General features: G+C 35.7%; 1 protein-coding gene across 1 annotated transcript in view; it reads right to left on the reverse strand.

The window, feature by feature from the left end:
- Window positions 1–12,986, reverse strand: part of FRMD5 (FERM domain containing 5) — a 384,746-nt gene that overhangs the window by 370,891 nt on the left and 869 nt on the right. The gene's annotated exons all lie outside the window — the stretch shown is intronic.

Below are 12,986 nucleotides of genomic sequence, written 5' to 3' on the forward strand. Positions count from 1 at the left end.
CCCTTTCAACAATTCCTAAGGAACTGCATAACCAGATCTATGCATAAAGAGGATTAAGCTGACAACATCATAAGTATAGATATGAAGAGAGAAAAGCAGAAGAGAAATAGATAAAGCCAATCAGAAAGCTATTTCAATAGTCCAGGTTGCTGGCAATAAGGGAGCAGATGCCTTTATTGGGATAGTGGCAGTGAGAACAAATACAAGGCAATAGATGCAAAAGATATCACAGAAATGAACTGGACAGAACTTTAAATGATTGGATATTAGATGTGAGGAAGGAGAAAGAATCAAAGTCAGTTATTTGACAGGTCAGGGTAAATGGCAGTGCCATTCACAAATGTAAAGTTGGAAGAAGAAGAAAGTCTCAAGGAACGACAGTAAGCTCATTTGGGGTTACGCTGACTTTGAGATGCCAGTAGGACATCAGTAAAACAATCAAGTATTCATTAAACACTTATTAAATGCCAAGCACTGTGCTAAATGCTAGGGATACAAAGCAAGGCAAACATAGTCTCTGTCTTCAAAGAGCTCACAATCTAATGGGGGAGATAATTAGGTACATATAAAATATGTTACATAGTAAAGGAAAGATAATCTCAGAGCAGGGAAGCACTACCGGCTGGATTGGGGCTGGGGAGGGTTGCTGGGAAAGGCCTCCTACAGAAGGTAGGATCTGATAGGAGTCTTAAGGTAAGCCAGAATGGTGGAAGTGGGCCGGGGATCTGAAGCCACACAGAGAGGTTGGGGCTAGACACAAATTCAGAAGTTATCAATGCAGAAGTCTTTCCTTAAAGTCATGGGAATGAATGGCCTTGCCAGTGAGACAGGCATGCAGAGAGGAAACAGAATATAAGAAAACTGAAATGATATATTCTTAATGCTTTAACCATGCAACTAATGGTTAATGACTTACCAAACATAATGGATGAAGTACTCGGCTTGGAATCAGAAAGACTCATCTTTATGAATTCAAATCCAGTCCAAGACACTTACTAGCTATGTGACCCTGGGCAAGTCACTTAACCCTCTTTGCCTCAGTTTCTTCATCTGTAAAATGAGTTGAAGAAGGAAATGGCAAATGACTCCAATATCTTTGCCAAGAAAACCCTATGTGGGGTCACAAAGAGTCAGACATGAATGAAATGACTGAACAACCAAATAAAAATCAGCTTCTCTTTTTTCCATGTGTATGTATACACACATACATATATACATGTATGAAATGCTTCTGGCTACCCATTTCTCCTACAAAGTTGACCACCCCATTCTTTTGGATACCCATCTCTACATTTTCATGATTCTTCTCTCTTGGTTCTCCTCTTAACTACTCCTTCTCAGTCTCTTTTGCTGGATTATCCCTGTAAAGCAGGAGGTCTGATTGTGTAACATTCCTTTACTCAAGAAGTTCCAACAGTTCGCTCCTGTCTCTAGGATAAAATACAAATTCCATTTGGCATCCAAAAGATTTCCTTTGCAGTCTAATTGCCTATTACTTAGCTTCACTCACCTTACTCTTATGTTCTAACAAAGCTGGTCTACTAATGACATGACATCTCTGAGTCTTTGCATGGACTGTCGCTCACTCCTAAAATGCATTCCCTCCTCACCTCCTGCTCTCAGAATGTCCAGCTTCCTTCAAGGCCCAGCTCAAGTGCTACATTTTTTCAAAGGCCTATCCTAATTTCTCCTAGTTATGATTACACTCCCTCACTGAAATTAAATTATTTTGTATTTACTTATCTGTATACATGTAGTTTTCCCCCTGAAGGTAAAGATTGTTTGTTTTTCATTTTGTATTCCATTTTCTCTTTGCATTCTACTATGTACCTAGCACATAGTAGATGTTTAATAAATGCTTGAGAAATTAATTAATTAGTGACTATAGGGCAATTGAAAATTGATTAAATTACCACCTCTGCTGAACAAAAGGCTCACCAATTTCAAAGAAAAGCTGGTCCCAGAATCTTATTTTGTCAAACCTTTGACAGATATGGAATTGACTGAGACCAAATATGTCCATAAGGCAATATTCCACCAAAAATAATGGTTGAAGAGTGATTAATAGGTTGAAGCAGGAAGAAGGCTGGTCACTACTGCCAAACATGAGGGAGAAAAATTGATTAGAGCGTAAGAGAAAATGTATGCACCTCAATCATGTAAATCAGTTTTAGTTACCTATACCAGATAAAAACCTGAGCTTTCCCATTTAAGACACTCTAATAAAATCCTACTTAATATTAACATGCAGTGCTTACTCCATTTTATAGGTTACCCTAGAACTGACCATTTAAAACCATTTTAACAGTAATATAATTTTTGGAAAAACCGCTAAAAAGTAAGAATATCAAAAATAAAACCTTCCTAATTAAAAAAATTCTTTTGACCATTACAATTATATCTAATTATATAGAAATATATGTGTATTTATATAATATATATTATACATAATAATAAAATAACATATATGTGTACACACACAAATACATATACATATACAAGTTGTTTCCGTTTTACCCTTTAAACATTGATGAGCTATTGCAAATGCTTGACAAAACTGATAAGAAAATATAATGCCTGTTCTCCTATGGCAAATCCCTGCTTGTTCCTTCACCTACTTCTGTAATGTATTATCATTTATAACAAATGACAGCTGTGCCACATTTCCTCCCTGGCCTGGAAACCAAACAGTGATTTCAGAAGGCATTCTACTATAATTTGGTTTCCTATATGGGAAAGATAATCCCCATTCTTTTAGCAAAAGTAGCTAACTCATCAGAAAGAGAAGACTTCCTGAACAATTTCTCACTACATAAGTCTTCTTTTAAAACTGTTGTCTTTGACAAATCTAGAACAGTAAAATATTTCATCAGAACTCTTGATTTGGACAAATACACACTGGTGAACAGAAGGAGGATCAACAATTTCAAAGCCAAGTCTCTGAATCTTTTTGTAGCATCATACCTGAGCCTAAGAATGAGTTATTACGGTAGAAAACCGCATTGTCAGAAATACAGAAAATAGTATTTACAAACCCAAGTGTGAATTACAAAAGAGTGAAAAGGTTGTGAGAAAAAAAAACTTTTTACAAAGTACTAGAATTTATTCCTACCTAATTCTAGAACAAAGACATCCTGTGCAGAGATCTGTATAACATCATAATTCCAAAATATTTCCAGGAACACAAGAATAAAACCTTGTATTTATAAGGAGACAAAAGGAGTGTAGTGAAAAAATTTCCATTGGAGCCAGGATGTACATAGTAGATTCATAGTACAGAACTCTATTTTCAAGACATACACATGCATGCAAATCAATTATCATGTCACTGACTCACAAGACACATTTTGCCTACACAACAGATTGATATCAAATGCACAACACTAAAGCAATACACAGTAACATAATAACAAATGATCATGGCAAATACATCACAAGAGCTGAAAACACTGTTATGACATAGGTAAGAGAATAAATATTTCCACTGGACAAGATACAATGTAATGATAATAGTAACACACTGGATATGTTATTTATCAGCCTGTTGATCTTTTAAAAATTCATTATACTAGAAAATATTCTTAGAAACAGCACAGAGAATTGTACAACACAAGTTGGTATCCTGTTTTAAAACCTTCCCTATCTCAAGTCCTTTAATTTACCATATCTATATTATTAGAATTGAAATGATTTATTTTTCTGCATATGAACTGTTCCATCTATATATATATAAATATACATATATATCTACATATTTATTCTAAAACTCGCTTATGTATAAATGCTTCTGTCTTTGATGGACCTGATTCAAGGAAAAAAACAACTAAGTCCATGTTGAACTGTTAGAATCATGAGCTCTGATTGGAGATAAACAGAATAAATATGTCCCTGCTTGTGGAAACTAGTTCAATTGTCTTTCAGACTAATCAAAACAGTTCTCAAAGTCTTAAACTATCAAAAAACACCTGTTAATGTGTGTTGTTTTTATTTATTCTGCTTAGCTCAAGTGCTGGTAGTTTTATGGATTACCCTTATTAATAGTCTTCTTTCTAGAAAAAAAAATTGTTAACTGATTTATTTTGAAAGTTCCCAAATGACTGTTTACACTTACATAAGATTAGTTCACCAACCAACTTGCAATAGGCCCATCTATCTTACAATTGTAAAGTTTCTGCCAATGGACCATATATATACTGCCATAGTTGTTGAGCTATTTATTTGAAGGTAAGTTTCATTGTTATCTCCCTCACCCAGAACAATATAACTACCTCATATTTATATGCCTCTTTTCAAGCAAAGGCTCTAAAATACCATACAGAATGAAAATAACATTGTGGTAGACAAACTAGGAAGGCAATAGTCAAATATACTAAATCTCTCTTTTGGTATGCACACAAGTTAAAGTCTCAACTGAAACAATCATGTAAAACAAGCAGCAGAAACCCACTTTCACAGGAAAAATTCCACAGGTAAATTATAATCACAACTATGAAATGAGTCTTAAATTATTAAATTAAATTAATAAATTAAGCAATGATGCCTTTTGTTGTTGTTCAGTCATTTTCAGTCATACTCAACTCTTCTTGAACCCATTTGGGGTTTTCTTGGCAAAGAACTGGAGTGGTTTGCCATTTCCTTCTCCAGGTCATTTTACAGATGAGGAAACTGAGGCAAACAGGGTTAAGTGACTTGTCCAGGGTCACACAGCTAGTGTCTCAGACCAGATTTGAACTCAGGAAGATGAGTTTTCCTGACTCCAGGTCCAGCACGCTATCTATTGCACCATCTAGTCACCCCAAGCTCTAACTTATGGTTCCCCAAAATAACCCATAGCTATGTCTGCCACTATTACTACTTCTACTTCTTGCTGCTACCCTTCTGTCTTCCATGGCCAAAGTCCCTTTGTGTAGTGATCACTTGGTAGGGGATGAGAAGGAAGAAGTGAAATTATTATAAATGCAAGCATTTTAGAAACATGTATATCTACAATGCAAATTTTCTTCATGTTCCTTCTTATTTAATGCAATTTAATTTAAATATTTGGATTAACAGGGACCAGGGATAATACAGATATATAAGAAAATTTGGATAATACTTGCTGTTTCTTACACATGATGATTTATTTCCTGTCTTCATGCCTTTGCATTGGCTATCCCAAGATTCAGTTAAACACCTCCTTCTTCAGGAGGCCTTTTCCAGTCCCATCAGCTGATAATGCCTTTCCTTCTAACAGGATACAATCTATATATTCTATACATTCATGTTGTCCCTCTCATTACATTGAAGGCTCCTTGAAGCATGGAACATTTTAGCTTTTTCTTTGTTTCCCCAGCACTTAGCACAGTGCCTTCCTAGTACAATAAATACTTCACAGATGCTTAGTAAATGATAATGTAAGGATGTCTTGGTACATGTTCTTAAATGTTCCTTCAAGTTATCTACTTCAGCTGAAATGAGGGTTGTGCATTTGAAGGCACCTGAAGAAGGGATAATTATAAAAGCTAATAAAATCAATGGGAGTGTCCTGTATCTGTTGGGGTTCTAATTACCCCTATGACCAGGATCTTTCCTCTACAGCCATTTAGGTAGACCTCTAAAATTCCATAAATTATCAACAGTATATTTATATACAACACCCATTTTAGATAATCTCTCAATTTGCAGGACCACACACCTCAAGTAGGACTTAAGGGAGAAACCGTGAAATTACAGGAATTGTGGGATAAAGTTAGGCTAATTAGAATCATATACCCTAAGTAGAATGAGTCACAACATCATAGATTTGGAGCTTAGATAGATTAAATGATTTGCCCAAGGTCACACAGCTGGTAGATATGAAGTGACATTCGGAACCAGGTATTCCTGATTCTGAATCCAGTTTATCTTCCCTATTCGATTTTTTTTTAATTACATTTATATAATCAGGTTTAGAAAATGACAGCCACTAGATGGTGCTGATGAGGTGTCCATATTATTCCGTAGGTTGTGCATGCCCAAATGAGGTAGAAGAGCCAAGGACAATGCTCTCTAGGGTTATCATAGTCTAAATCTTTGACTCCTTAGTTTTGTCTCTCACTATGAAGTAGCCCCATTTATCACATAGGGTATATGGATTTGTGGACCTACCCAATTAAAACTTAGCTCTGAGACCCCACCACTGGATAATCCCCCCTCCTTTTTACTATGCTACATTTCAAGCATCACTGATTACTTGCCATTAGCATTATGGAATTGATTCCCCATGGAAACTAGCTACATGCCAGAATGCTGGATGTGGCATTTGGACTCAGAATAGAATCAATCAATTATTAAATAGTATTTAATAATCATGTTACACAGTGTAAAACAAAACAGATTAAACATATAACAAACAGCTAGAAGATCCCCATACATAGGATCTATTTGGAGTTCTAGGACCTACATAGTTTGACTCCTCCCTCAAGCAGGCAAAGGAGGGCAACAACATAGTTACCATAGTTCAACTCACACTTCCCTCAGTCCCAATCATCAGATGAAGACATAGAAATCTTAGATACAAAGTTTTGTCTCAGTCATGGCACAGAAACCAAGAATGTGGTTTCTTGTTCAAACTACAAGTCAGGAGGATTGATGCTTCCTCATCTCATGTGTTTAGGACCTCTGACTTCATTTACTTCTAAACTATCACAGAGCAAAGCTAGTAGAATCAACAGCCTGACCTAGGAAGGAGCTATGCCACTATCCTTTTCACTCCGACTTTCACTGTAACTTTATCTCCCTCCCTAGAACAATGTCCCTGCTCAGTTCTTTGAGAAGGAAGAAAGAACAGCTGTAGAGTGAGGTATTACATCTCATTTGATATTAGCATCATCCCTGTAAAATAGGTAGGGCAGATATTATCCATATTTTAAAGATGAGGAAGCAAGGTCCAGAAAGATTTAATGTCTTCCTCAGGTCTAAGACCAAGAACTCCTGGTTCTCAATCCAGCATTCATTTTAAGACTCTTGTTCAACAAAGGTTAAGTGAAGAACATTATCAGCAACATCAAAGACTCTATCAAATAAAACAATTACATACAATTGTTTTTCTCCAAGGAAAGAAGGTACACATTCATTTGGCTGGCAGTATTCTGGATAAGTAAAACCAAGTAAAAGCACATGGAGGGGGAATTTAGTTCCTGTTCCCACCTTCCCCAGCCAGTTGATATAATCACAGAAAGAAAGGAACAGATAAAAGAGGTAATAGGTATTACTACTTTAAGGAAGTACAAAGACCAGTTAACTTTCTATTACTCCTTTACAAAGTATAAATGAGTTCTCTCTGGCAGAATTAGAGAGGAAGCCTGGCCAATAGCTAGGAAAAAAAGATTGATCATGCCTGAATGGTCCTTAAAAGACAGTTTGAGGGGGAATGAGAGAGAGATAGGTGAGGCCCATCCAGCAGGAAGTTTCTGTAGAAACAAAGATAAAAGTAGGATCATAAGTTTTTCTAATCCAGAAAAGACCTTTTAAACTACTAAGTCCAAATCTCTTATTTTACAGATGAGTCAACTGAGAAAAGAAGTTAAATTGCTTGACCATGGTCATACAACCAAGTGGCTAAGATGTGATTTGAACCTACATCTTGTGACTCCAACCCCAGGGCCTCTCCACTGTTTTACATTGCCATTGGCAGAAAATGACTTTAAAAATGAGACATCTGATTATGAGCTGAAAAAAAGTAGCATATACAGAAAGCCCACTGAATGGCTCACCTCACAGAGCTGCTACACCTAGAAAGGAGCAAGATGAAGACTCCTAAGAGAGAGAAGACATCAGAGTCCGGCACCAAACTAGGCATCAGCTGTCCTAGTCACATGTGCTTCCCATATGGGCCTCATAACCACTATACTCTAAGTTTACATCCACTCTCTTCCCACTGATGTTATGTGTGCTGTTTATTTGTTGGAAAGTTAGAAACCGCCCCCCCAATCCCAGCAGTAAACTTCAGGGAAAGACCAAGGAGACAAAGTGAGAAGAGAGAGAGAAAGGTAAGAACTGTGTCCCACTACTGGAAGTTGTTTGTTTTTTTTTTGAGCAATCGGGGTTAAGTAACTTGCTCAAGGTTACACGGCCAGTTATTTATTTCTGAGTGTCTGAGCCCGGGATTCGATCTCCAGGTCTTCTCAACACTGGAGCCGGTGCTCTTACTTGCTGTGCTACCTGGCCGCCCCATGGAAGTTGTTTAGAAGAAATGGGTTCAAGAAGTCCCAAACCTGTAATCTATAGCAACTATTCTGAGCATACCATCTTAATAAATGTCTTTACTTTGAGATAATTGTGTCTACTGGCTGACTATTAAAGTTAAATCTATCACTTGGGGCTTTTAAACAGAAGTGGATTCTCACGAGATACCCTTGAATCCTTGAACCCATGATAGAAGTTGTCCATCCAAGTGACCAAACCTACAACAGAAAGTCAATAGGAGGTAATTTTGAGGGGTACTACACATAAATACCATCATACCCCATTAAAAAACCCTTAGTTTTAGAAATATACTATCTTAAGTGATACATTATAATTAAATATTATTATATAATTATTATACATGGAGCAGTTAGTTCCATAGGAAATTTTATAAATGGGCAATCAACTAAATGACATTATAAGAGGGTTTTAAGAACACAGATCATATATTTAAATCTAGCAAGAACCACTTAGACTCCTTCATTTTACAGACCCAAAGAGGTTATAAGGAGCAGATGTTAGGAAGGGTCTATTTATAATGTACGGGATCCATTATTGAATTGACTTGTGGTCAAGGCATGGGCAATCCTGTCATTTTTTTTTTGGAGGTGGTTTACTATGTTGAGGAACAAGAAAATTTAAAACTGAATACCAACTTAGCTAAGTTTAGAGCAGTTCTATCACCACGTTGAACACAACGGGGTAATGAAATTTTCAACTGCAGCAACTCTCAAAGTTACAAAAAGGATATGATGTGCTCTGGTGGAAGAAGGATCCACACCAATCAAATTACAGATTCTTCAAATATTAAAATGCATTTCAAACAAAACTGTTCTATCACTGATAGTATGTCAGATAATGGCAAACAACATATACGTCTACTAACATAAAACAAGAGCAAAAGTATATGCTATTTTCATGTCCTATTTTGTCTATAATTATATTACTTAGTAAATTAGTTCTAAAGATCTATTAAGGCAAAAATTTATACAAATGCCTCTGCAAACAAAAGATTTACACATTTTCTATAGCTTCCTATCCTTCATAAATAAATGAAGAATATTATTTAAAAGCAACAACATAGTGCTGTACTCCACAATTTCCATACAAAGTGAATGATTTGTTTTCATTTATAATGTAATTTGTTTAATGTACAAGTTACAGAACTGACCCCAATATTAAGACCTTCTGAAAAAATTTAGTTTCCTAAAAAGATATGTATGCTAAGTGACTGCTATTTTTAACAGAGCTCCTAAGATAGCTTAATTGCTCTTAAGATAAAAGCTTTTTTAAAAAAAAATCAATATTCATTAAGATACTTCTTTGTGTTCTTTTCTGTGAATAAAATTAACCTAACATTCCTTTTGCTTAATGAAATTAAAATCCTGTTTACAGTCAAATATAAAGAGGAAATTCTTAGGAACGACATATCACATCAAAGGTAATGGTTTGAGGAGGACAAGAAAAACAAACTAAAAATCTTGGATTGGGAAAACCCTTAATTTGAGTCAACAAGGTCAGCTCTTCAAAATTAAAATTAAATCTCATAAATAGCTTAGAGTAGACCTAAGGTCAACTGACATTTTCCTAAAAAGAATATAATATTTCATAAAGGTATCTTTTTAATTACTTGGGGAAACATACATTAAATAATTTTAAAGAGTACAGTATCTATTAATAGTTGTTCTTTCACAAGTCACAACAAAGGCTAATTTTTCTGAGGTGCTAAACTAATAATTAAATGTATAAAATGTTGTTTAATATGTGTTTCTGGTAAAAAAAAAAAGTTCCTAGGTGAGTTTGAGTTCTCATTAAAATAAAAAGAAATATTTCACACTTGAAGTGACAGAAGTTATAGGGTTGCTTAAATTAGATTTCTACTGTAAATGTTCTAATATACCTCCCTAGCATTTTATAATCAAGTATTCTGCTCTTAAAGACAGCTAAGAATCTACTTTTCAGCACATTATTATGTTCAAGCACTGCATTAACGTCTATTCAGTTTATTAAAATCAGAGGTATGCATGGATGTTTGATAAACCTTGTTTAATAAACCTTATTAGCAAGGCAAGGTTGCAAACATGGTGTGTAAATATAAACTTGCACAAATAAAACAGATCAGTGAAAAATATGGACTACATCTGCATTTGTGAGGCAATGACCTTCAAAATTCAAGTCAGCATTCCCTAGCTATTAACAATGTTCTTCACAGTAGAATGATTATACTACAGTTCTACAATGCATACTTTCCTTTCTTATAGATTATAAACACATTTGCAAATTAGAAGTAATGAAAGAATGCCTATAAAAGAGTGGTAACTGGAGCAATCTTCATTTAGGGGATATAAAGATGTTTGTGTTAATTTTATAACATTTCACAAATTGGCAGATTAAGGTAACTAGTCCAATATAACTACTTTAATATAAAAGATTACAATAATACTTTGCATTAAGTTTCATATTCCCAAAAAGAAGCCAGGTATATGTATATAGATCACTCTATAGATACATAGTGTATATATTCATATATATTGCTCTTACTTCCTGGAGAAGTTTTTATACACACACATGTAAATGTGTATATATATATATACACAGTCATATAGTTTCTAAGAGTTTATATACATTGTATGTAGACATACTTACCTGTGTATACATTCATGTCTGTTTTTAAAGAAGATATCGAGAATTATATGGGACTTTTAGGAAAATAAATGCTATGCTGCAAAATCAAAGAATTGCAGTTCCAAATATTATCATCACCGATCTTAAACAACAAATGCTTCACCATTCCTTTCCATATTGTTTCCAAATACTATTAAAAATTAAATCACATTGTAGCAAAGAAAAGAGTTGCTAAGGGAAAAATAATTTTCAAACACTCAGGTTATGTTCATTGAATATATTCCTTTCATATATGCTATTTTGATATTTCCCCCTCTAATTTTCATATCTCACAAAAGTAAATAAAAAATTTTGCCAGGACCAAAAAAATTTTGCGATACCATCTTTTTTTTTTTTAAGGCTTGGATTTTCAATGGTAAGTTTGACTAGTTTCAGTTAAGACCAACAGAGCCTATAACTAGTATAAGATGGTGTTGCAAGCATAGCTAATCATAAGCAGCTTTCAAAAAAGTTAAATATTTGTATTTCCTTTCTCAGAGTAGATCATAAAAACTACCAATACCTATAACAGGAAGTCGACCAATCATTAACCCTTGACATTGTTCCAGCTATTAAAGGAAATAATCAAGTGACTTATCTTGAATCATTAAAAATACTTGGTAGTCAGCCATTTCTATTACATTGATGATGTCACTAGTTCTTCAATTTATTTAAGTAAAAACTAAAAAAAACTATTAATAGTCCCAAACCTTCTACCCTGAAAAAAATTGTGACAATGACTTGTCTCAGAAATCCACCCTCAAACAATATCCCAACAGTATATTGTGGCTCCTCCAAGAGGTTCCTAGAACCATCCAAATTATGCTTCTACAAAAAGCTTTAAACTTTAAAACTAACAAAAATATGCATACTTTGAAACATGTACTAACAGGGGCACAGAATCAACTACTTCATATGTCCAAATGATATAAGTATATAAATCACATTTTTTCCTTCCACAAAGTGTTAAAATATATTTTTGTAAATCCAGCCTATGAGACATGAAAATACAATAAAGGCAAAGTAACTTATCACTCTGAAAGGGAAAAATATACAGCATCTCAAATGATCACCATCAAACACTGTGGGGCTTTCACTTGATGGCTAGCCTAATCACAAATTCTGCTCAGTCTGTGCTTCAGGGTCTTTAAAAATAGATTTTCTACTCTTTCCTCTAACCTCACGAACCTTCGGTAGCACCTAACAGTTATGTTGACATCAAGGGGAAGGGGAAAGGGACAAATTAGAGATGAGGACTCTGAACCCAGAACCAAGGCAGCAAAGAGGAGCAGCTATCATAACCGCCTTCCTCCTTCACACACTGCTACATCCCAATACAGAAGGGGAGGGTGTGAGAAGGGCCAGAGCCACTGGGGCTGGTGCCAACAGTTTCCGTCTGCCACATCTTGGAACCCAGAGCTTTCGGTCTTTCAACTAGGGCTGTAGGAATCAGGTAAGACTTAAATGATTCCTGCTATATTTGTTTCTGGGGAGGGGGAGAAAAAGGCAGTTTCCAGCTGCGAATTCCTAATGAATTAAACACTGAGGGTTTTTCAGTGTTTTTCATCTCTGACTAAAGGAGGAGAAAGGGTTGTTACTGCATTCCTGGGAACGACTACTACTCCTGACGTACCACACAGCAGGAGGGAGGGAACAGAAGAGCACGGGATCGTAATACACCAGGCGCTGAAGGGATTCTTTTCATTCTGTACAACGCTGTTGTTTTTTAAGTCGCTGATTTCTCTCCCATGCGCCCCCCTCCCCGCCCCCCCATAGCTGAGACTTGCACTAAATCTACAACCTTTTCCTTTCGTCCCACCTCCAAAGCCATATACATATACATACACCTGCTAAACACAACAGCGTTTTGGAAGTGAATGGCGGTGGTCTATGTGTGTATGTAGGGGGTTATTGGGTGGGGGGCTGAGAAATGTCTGAAAGAGGAGTCGCTTTCTCTGTTCAATAGGCCACTCTGCATGGGCTGTTGTGCTCCATCCTACATTCCGAGTCTGACTCACAAAACGCTGAAACATATGACATATACCATTATTCTTCCCATCAAAGAAAAATATAGAAAGAAAAGCCGGCCAGCTCCGGCGCAGCACCCCCCCCCCCCC

This window comes from Petaurus breviceps, unplaced genomic scaffold (genome assembly GCF_028583685.1).
Source record: "Petaurus breviceps papuanus isolate PSGF00001 unplaced genomic scaffold, PetGlider_PUasm1.0 77, whole genome shotgun sequence".
Lineage (NCBI taxonomy): Eukaryota > Metazoa > Chordata > Mammalia > Diprotodontia > Petauridae > Petaurus > Petaurus breviceps.